This window comes from Eptesicus fuscus, chromosome 9, assembly GCF_027574615.1.
Source record: "Eptesicus fuscus isolate TK198812 chromosome 9, DD_ASM_mEF_20220401, whole genome shotgun sequence".
Taxonomy (NCBI): domain Eukaryota; kingdom Metazoa; phylum Chordata; class Mammalia; order Chiroptera; family Vespertilionidae; genus Eptesicus; species Eptesicus fuscus.
In genome coordinates this window covers 83,461,458-83,469,855 of record NC_072481.1, presented here as the reverse complement: position 1 = coordinate 83,469,855, position 8,398 = coordinate 83,461,458, and positions in this window count along the sequence as shown.

Sequence of the window (8,398 nt, the reverse complement as noted above, 5' to 3'; positions counted from 1 at the left end):
GCAAGGAGGGCTCTGGTGAGCTTAGATCAGTTCATCAGTTCAGATTTTAAAGGACTTACTACAAAAGACAAACACAGAAGAACATAACCAGCTACTCTCAGGACTCTTACATAGAATGAGCTAGAACAAGCCAAAGGGGCTTTGAAAACTATGTCCAGAAAACCAAGGAGAGCAAAGAAGGACAGATACTGCCTAGGAATGCTGGGAAAATATTATTGTATTAGTAGCCCAGTGCATGGGTTCATGCACATTGAAAGGAAATTAATTAGAAGAAATATTTTAATATCGCTACTTGCCCTTTCTCTATAATAGAAGTGTCAACCAAATTCACGATCAACAATGACAGATCGAAACATATGCATACGATTGGCGCCAGTGGAGCTTTATATGTATTGCGCATGTGCGAGTCAACTTAGCCATATGTGTGTGTGTATACACATATACATATATATGTGTATATACGTATATATGTGTGTGTGTATATATGTGCATATATATGTATGTATATATATTTATGTATATATATATATATATCAATCTGCTTCATGTTGATATTTACTGCTGTGTTTCTGACAAGTACCTGAAAGAGAAGTTAGGGTGTTTCACTGGGCTGGAAAAAGTTTAGCTAAATCAGAAAGCAGGTCTAATTAAGCAAGTTTATTATATATATGTGTGTATATATATGTATATAATAAACTTGCTTAATTAGACCTGCTTTCTTGTCAGCAACACAGCAGTAAATATCAACACAGCAGTAAATATCAACACGAAGCAGATTGATACATATACATATATATATAATAAACTTGCTTAATTAGACCTGCTTTCTGATTTTATATATATATATATATATATGTGTGTGTGTGTGTGTGTGTGTATATATACACACATATGTATAATAAACTTGCTTAATTAGACCTGCTTTCTGATTTAGCTAAACTTTTTCCAGCCCAGTGAAACACCCTAACTTCTCTTTCAGGTAATTGTCAGCAACACAGCAGTAAATATCAACACGAAGCATATTATTATTGTAGATCATGCAGGAAAAACAAAGGGTAAAATATTTAACTGCAGCAGTGTTTGACTATATTCTGTGCAGTGAGAAAACCTGAAGTAATTTTCAAGGTCCACTATTTCTTACTTCTTTTCAGTCGGGTCAAGTTTCTAAACTTCCTAAATCTCCGTTTTCCGGCTAACGAAAAAGAGATCAACCAAAGGACTTGTATGCATGCATATAAGCATAACCAATGGACACAAGACACTGGGGGTGGGTGGGATGAGGGCATGCGACAGGGGGTAGGGGAGGCTGGGGAAAGGTCATTGGGGGAAAAAAAGGAGATATATGTATTACTATATGTAAAACTTTAAACAATAAAAATAAATTAAAAAAAAAGAAAATAGGATTCTACCGAGTCTCCTATCTACCTACTCCAGGACTTCTGTGAGGATCAAATGAGATGAGGCACGGGAAAATGCTTCACAAACATTTGGTTAAAGTGTAAAATGTTTGTACCTGGCTATAAAGCAAGTCATGTTTCTAGGCTGAAGAAACTCCAAGGATACTAGTTAGTAGGGAGAGGAAGCCAGGCGTTGCTACATGACATCATTACCCTGTGCCCACAGCCACCATTTCTGGTCTGGGCTGGGCTGTGGGCCACATTTTGTGCCATGGGGTCTTGGCAGCATTGGCTGCAATTTGATGGGGTATTGCTCTTGGATGGTGGTGGGGCCTGTGTCCCATTTGGGGGAAGCCGAGTGTTGGTTTGTGGGTGCCAGGTCCATGGTGCCATTTATTGTTAAATGGCCTGTTGCTAGGGAGAGGAAGCTGGGTGTTGGTGGGTGATGTCATTACCCGGCACCCACAGCCACTGTTTCTGGTCTGGGTTGGGCTGAAGGCTGCATTTTGCACCATGGGATCTTGGCAGCGTTGGCTGCAATTTGGTGGGCTGTCACTCTGGGGTGGTGGTGGGGCCTGTGTCCCACTTGGAGGAAGCCAATTATTGGTTTGTCAGCACCAGGTCCATGGTGCTGGCCAGTGCGCATCACAGCAGCTCCTGCGTTGAGCGTCTGCCCCTTGGTGGTCAGTGCGCATCACAGCAGACGTCAGAGGGTCACTTAGCATATTAGACTTTTATATATTTAGATGAGAGAGAGAAGATAGAATTATGCAACCCTGATTTTGCTTCTCTTTTCTAAAAAAGAATGATCTTCAATCTGGAAACCAGAGACAAAATCTCAAGAGAAAAATGAACTCAAGATAAAAAAAGAGACACTTGAGAATATTCAGGTGTTAAAAATAAGTGTTTGTCTCTAACTGCAGAAAAATTTTATTTCTGGGTAATGAAATCATCAGTAGTCTTGTTCCAAATTTGAATTCATCCAATTACTAGATTATCAGTTCTATGAGAGCATGGACTTGACCTCTTTTATTCACTGCAACATTGACTGGCATATAGTAAGTATTTAGTAAATACATGCAAAATAAATGAGCAGAGAACATAGAATTGACAGATAATTAAAATTGGAAACATATCCAGATCCTCAAAATGAGGGTAATAAGAATTCTGGATTATCTAGATCATACAAACAAGAGGTCAATAGTGGAAAAAAATTTAGCGTGGCTTACTAAAAAACAAAACAAAAAAAAAAACCACATCATGATGTGCCAGGATTCCTCTAGAATTGTACATCTAGTTTAATCTACAAAGCCATTAATTGGTGTTATACTAGTACACATTTGGCAGATAAGAAACCTGAGACCCAAAGAAGTTAAATAATTTGCCTACAGTTCATCTAGCTGGTAAGCAGAAAATTTTTCACACAAAACACACCTACTAACTCCAAAGTCATTATTTTCACTCTATTAGTTGTCCTTGGAAAGGGAAATGATTACTTTGAACTGGCATATTCACAATAAGAATGATAGTGCTAAATTCTCCTAATTTCCTCTTTTTTAAAAAAATATATTTTTATTGATTTCAGAGAAGAAAGGAGAGGGAGAGAAAGATAGAAACATTAATGATGAGAGAGAATCATTGATTGGCTGCCTCCAGCATGTCCCCTACTGGAGATAGAGCTGGGCATGTGCCCTTGACCAGAATCGAACCTGGGACCTTTCAGTCTGTAGACTGACACTCTATCCACTGAACCAAACCAGCTAGGGCTCTCCTAATTTCCTTTTTAATCAGGGTGATAAATTGGTTGATGCCATAGATAATAATTTTACACACTTTTTTAAAAAAGCAGGGAAATACCCCAAATCTGAATATATAAAGAAGTTCCTAGTAGAATTTTCTAGTTATTCTGTGTGAAACAGAGGTTCAGAGGCCTATCCAAATAGCCACCCATTCACCTTTGCAGAAAATCATAATCCATTGCCATAAAGAAAGTGTAATCAGATTTCAGCAGGTCAAGTGATAAAGTTGCTTTTACAAGTCTTGCAACCAAGGCTGGATTGTGACAATCTGACCAATTAGTAGTATGTGGAACCACTGGCCCCAAGTAGTGTGAATTAATGAACTGATATGAAACTAAAAGGAAGTCATATGGCATAAAGCTCATTTTTATGAGGCTAATCACATTCTCATTTTCAGCTTATGACACAATTTTATATCAATTCCTATACTTGAACAGTTGACCTATACATTCTCATTTACATGTATCCCTTTTTTTTTTCTTTTTTACTTCTACTTTCTTTAGAACAACAAAAAGTGCCCTGAATGGAGTTCCTATGAAAGGTGCATTGTGCTTCAATGTTTAATCCATGCATCCTCATGTGCACTTCTCAGAAAATTTGGGCTCTGTAGCCCTCAAGAAAGAATCAAGAGAATCTTAGTCTCCTCATTCCTATCATTACTCCAGAAAGGATTTTTGGATGTGGACAAGCATTCTCCTCGGTAAGCGTTCAAGTTCTCTCCAGCTGCACAGTCCTGTTCTCTCTATGTGACCGCTTTAGAATACCTCTACTGCCCTGTTATTCTTCCTGCTAATGGGAACTGACATTACAGTGACTTTGGGTTTAGTTGCTGTCACATTGACACAACTCCTGACTGCAAATCGTTCCCTTCTCTCCCCGCACTGCCGTCATCACTAGCCACCTCAATCGCCCTTTCCATTTCCGACACATGCGCTAGTGGAGATCCAGGAGAAACCCTCATTCCATCAATGGTAGAATCCTTTTCCTAGGCCCCCGGTGAACGTAGCCTCACTCTTCTAGTTAATCACAAGCTGTCTGAGTGTCACAGTCCATTTATTTCATTTAATTAGATTTATTTAGCTAGGGACTGACAAGAAAATTGGTCATTTCATTTAAATAAGATCCATTGAACAGCTATTCTATGCCAGGAACTGAGCTAAGAGTGAGGAATACAAAATGCATGAAGACAAATTCCTTGCCCTAAAAAATTGGTAAGTTTAGAAAGATGGAAGTAAAGTAAATCACGTAGATGGGAGATGCTAGTAGAAGTACAGATGTGATGCTGTAAGCTCAAAGAAAGAGTATCTAAACCAGACTGCTGAAGGCGGTGCGCAAGTGAGACTTAAGAATGAGTACAAGGCAGCTGTGTAAATAAAAAGGAGATGGGGTTCCAGAAGGAAGTGTCAGCATGAATAAGGGCAAGAGGCTTGATGAGGTGACATTTTGGGAACTGTATTCAGTTTGCCACAGGGAAAGTATAGGTCAGGAGGGCTGAGGGGCAAATGTGAGAAAGGTAGATGGGCTTTGGGTCATGCAATATTTTAGACTTTTCTTCTTAATGCTGTGGGGAACCAAGGAAGGGCTTTAAGCTGGGCTATGATTGGACCTCATTTGCTTTTCTGAAGGATTACTTCTGGTGGCCACGGAGGATTAAGATAGCAGGAAAAAGACAAGAAGAAGGAAAGACCATTGAGGGGTTAGGTAGTAATATAAACAGAAAGTGGTGAGATTTTGAACTAGGCCCCTGAAGAGAAGAGATGTATTTTAGAGTGATTTAGGAAGTCAATGGAAAGAACTTCATGAAAATGTATAATTAGGGGTGCGGAACGGGGAGGAGGTATAAGGAACCTGAGTTTCTGGCTTGGGCAAGTTGGGTGGACAAGAATAACACATACAGGGGACACATGAGAAGGGTAAGTTTGGGGAATGAAATGGCTCAGTGTTGGAAATGTTGAGATGTCTGTGAAACACAGGTGGGGGAATGTGTATTAGGCAGTTGTCCCAAAGGACTTGCCACTCCAGGAGAGTGGGCTGGGCCAGAGGTATGGATACAAATGGATGTCATCAACCTGTTATCATGGCTGAAACTCTGGGTTTGATGAAGTGACTCAGGGAGTGGTGTAGAGCAGAGGACAGAATGGGTCAGAGGGAAAGTTCATGGTTGGTCTTTACTGTTTTGTTTTGTTAATATGGAGGCTCTTGCAGGACCTTTTTTTTTTTTTTTTTTTTAGTGCTGAGAGGAAATAGCCAAAGGAGAAAGTTCAAAAATACAAAAGAGAGCAGGTAAGTGCTAGAGAAAATTTTCTGAGAGGACAGAAGGCATTCATTCATTTCCACAAACATTTACTAAGGGCCTTTAGGAATCCTATATATTAAAGAGCTAATATGCTAATTAGACCAAACAGCAGAACGACTGTCCAGGTGACATTCCGGACAACCATCCTGATGACTGTCCGGATGAAGCTGGGGCTGTGAGAGCCGGCTGAGGGGCTGTGAGGGGCTGTGAGGGTCGAGCCCCTTGCACGAATTTCATGCATCGGGCTTCTAGTCTAGGAATAAAAGATTCCTGCCCTCATGCAGCTTACATTCCAGTGGTAACAAGAGAGAGCCAGCAAGAAGTATGTTAGAAGGGGGCAAGTGTTTGTGTATGTGATTTAAATAGTGATTAAGGAGGAATCCTGAGGAGCTGACAAAAATTTGAAGGAGATGAAGGAGAGAGTCATGCAGACACCTGGGAGAAATGTTCTAGACAGGGGAATAGTGAGTGCAGATAATCTGAGCCGTGGGGAACAGTCAGGAGTGTGACTATAGCAGAATGGGGCGTGAGGAGGGCAGATTGCACCGGACAGGTACAGAGATCATGCAGAGAGTTGTAGATCCTTGTAAGAAGCATGACCTTTTCTCTGACTGAGATGGGATCCATTGGGAGGCGAACAGAGGAGGAACAAGGTCTGACAGATTTTAAGGATCAGTTTAATGACTGAGTTGAAGGTAGACTATTGGAGGCTATATTAGTCAAGGTTCTCCAGAGAAATAGAGCCATTAGTATGTGTGTGTCTGCTTGCATGTGCAAACACATGTGTGTGTCTGTGCCCATGCAATTGTGCAATTGTGGATGTTGGCAAGTCCAAAATCTGCAAGGTTGGCCAGCAGCCATGGAGGAGTTGAAGTTTGGGTTGGAGGCAGCCTGTTGTTCTTCAGAGGTCAGCCTTTTGATCAGGCCTACAACTGATTGGAAGGGGCAGACCCACACTGAAGAAACTTAAGTTTGTGGAAGTAAAAAACAACTCATGTACATCCAGTAAGAGAAATTACCTTTTAAAGAAGTTTTTCCTAATTGCTCCTTTCTAAGATGCTTTTGGTAAACTTTTTGTAGGTTAGTTTTATGTCTATGTACGGGGGGGGGGGGTGTCTCATGAGAATAATACTAATATAAGCATTTGCTGACTTGGAGGATAAAAGGAAATGGGAAGAAGTCTAAACGTGTTCTACCAGAAATGGTCCCTTTACACCTAAGAAATTATTTTTCTATAATTCAGTGATTTGGAAAAACACTCTGATCTAAACCAGTAATTTCTAGTATTGCCTAGGAGTAAAAATAAATTCAAACTACTTTAAATACTACAGGGGACAATTTTTATTTTCTACTATTTTCTATCATAGAGAGTTTTTTATTATTATTATTACTTTGAAAGATTTTTTTTTCTATTTCACAATTTAAAATACATTTTTTATTTTCATGCTCTGTTTTCAGTAATATAAAGTTATTGACTTTTTTTTTGGTATTAATTATTCCCCATAATTTAACTAGGGCATTTCTGGATCACTCTCCCCTTCCTGCATCTTCTCTCTTTTCTTCAAACCTTTCATACCCGCAGAATATGTTGCTGATGAATTCACTGTAATGTTAAATTTAAAAATCTACCCCAAGAAAGGTAAATGCATTCCTCTCTACAACCTGCATCAGATACAAAGGATGTTGGGTCTCTGTGTCCTCCCTAGATCCATCCTCCACAGTGTGAACCTTGAGTTAAATGTCAGAAAAGTTAGTTACTAAAAAACTACCTGGAGCCCTGGCTGGTTTGGCTCAGTGGATAGAGCATGGGCCTGCGGACTGAAGGGTCCCGTTTTTTGTTTTTTTTTAATTGATTTTTTACAGAGAGGAAGGGAGAGGGATAGAGAGTTAGAAACATCGATCAGCTGCCTCCTGCACACCTCCCACTGGGGACGTGCCCACAACCAAGGTACATGCCCTTGAGCGGAATCGAACCTGGGACCCTTGAGTCCGCAGGCCGACGCTCTATCCACTGAGCCAAACCAGCTAGGGCTTGGGTCCCGGGTTTGATTCCAGTCAGTGGCACATGCCAGGGTGCGGGCTTGATCTCCAGTGTGGGGCGTGCAGGAGGCAGCCCATCCATGATTCTCTCTCATCATTGATGTTTCCGTCTCTCTCTCCCTCTCCCTTCCTCTCTGAAATCAATAAAAATATATTTTTAAAAATTAACCTGAAGCCCTGGCCAGTTTGGCTCAGTGGATAGAGTGTCGGCCTGCGGACTCAAGGGCCCTGGGTTCGATTCCGGTCAAGGGCATGTACCTTGGTTGTGGGCACATCCCCGGTGGGGGGGGTGGTGTGTGCAGGAGGCAGCTGAATCGATGTTTCTCTCATCGATGTTTCTAACTCTCTATCCCTTTCCCTTCCTCTCTGTAAAAGATCAATAAAACATATATTTTTAAAAAAATTAACCTGGAAATCAGAACTCTCTCCTCTTTCCAGTTTCTGAAAATGAAGTAATCCTGGGGCACCCTTTCACATCTATACAGTGAATGTAAGTACAGAATGTGCATCTGTGAACTGTGACCCCAAAGAGTTGTCTTTCTAGATTCCAAAAAAGGGCATGCATTTTTGAATGTCCAGTACACAGTGATGTCAGACATCATTACTGGCAGCATATTTCTGCATTTTGTGGTCACACACCCAAAGGATCTCATCCAAGAGATCTCTCCCTCTTGCCCTTGATTTGGGGGGAGAATGGTCTGACACACGAAGCTTTGTCATGAAAGCACCACTTTGGCAGCTGGAAATAACCTTATATAGTAGCATCGCTTCACACCCCTTTTGCTAGGAAGATCAGTATGGAATGTGGCGACTAATAAGGCCAATAGGGACCTTCCTCAGGAGAATGCTGGGGTCCGGCTGAGGAA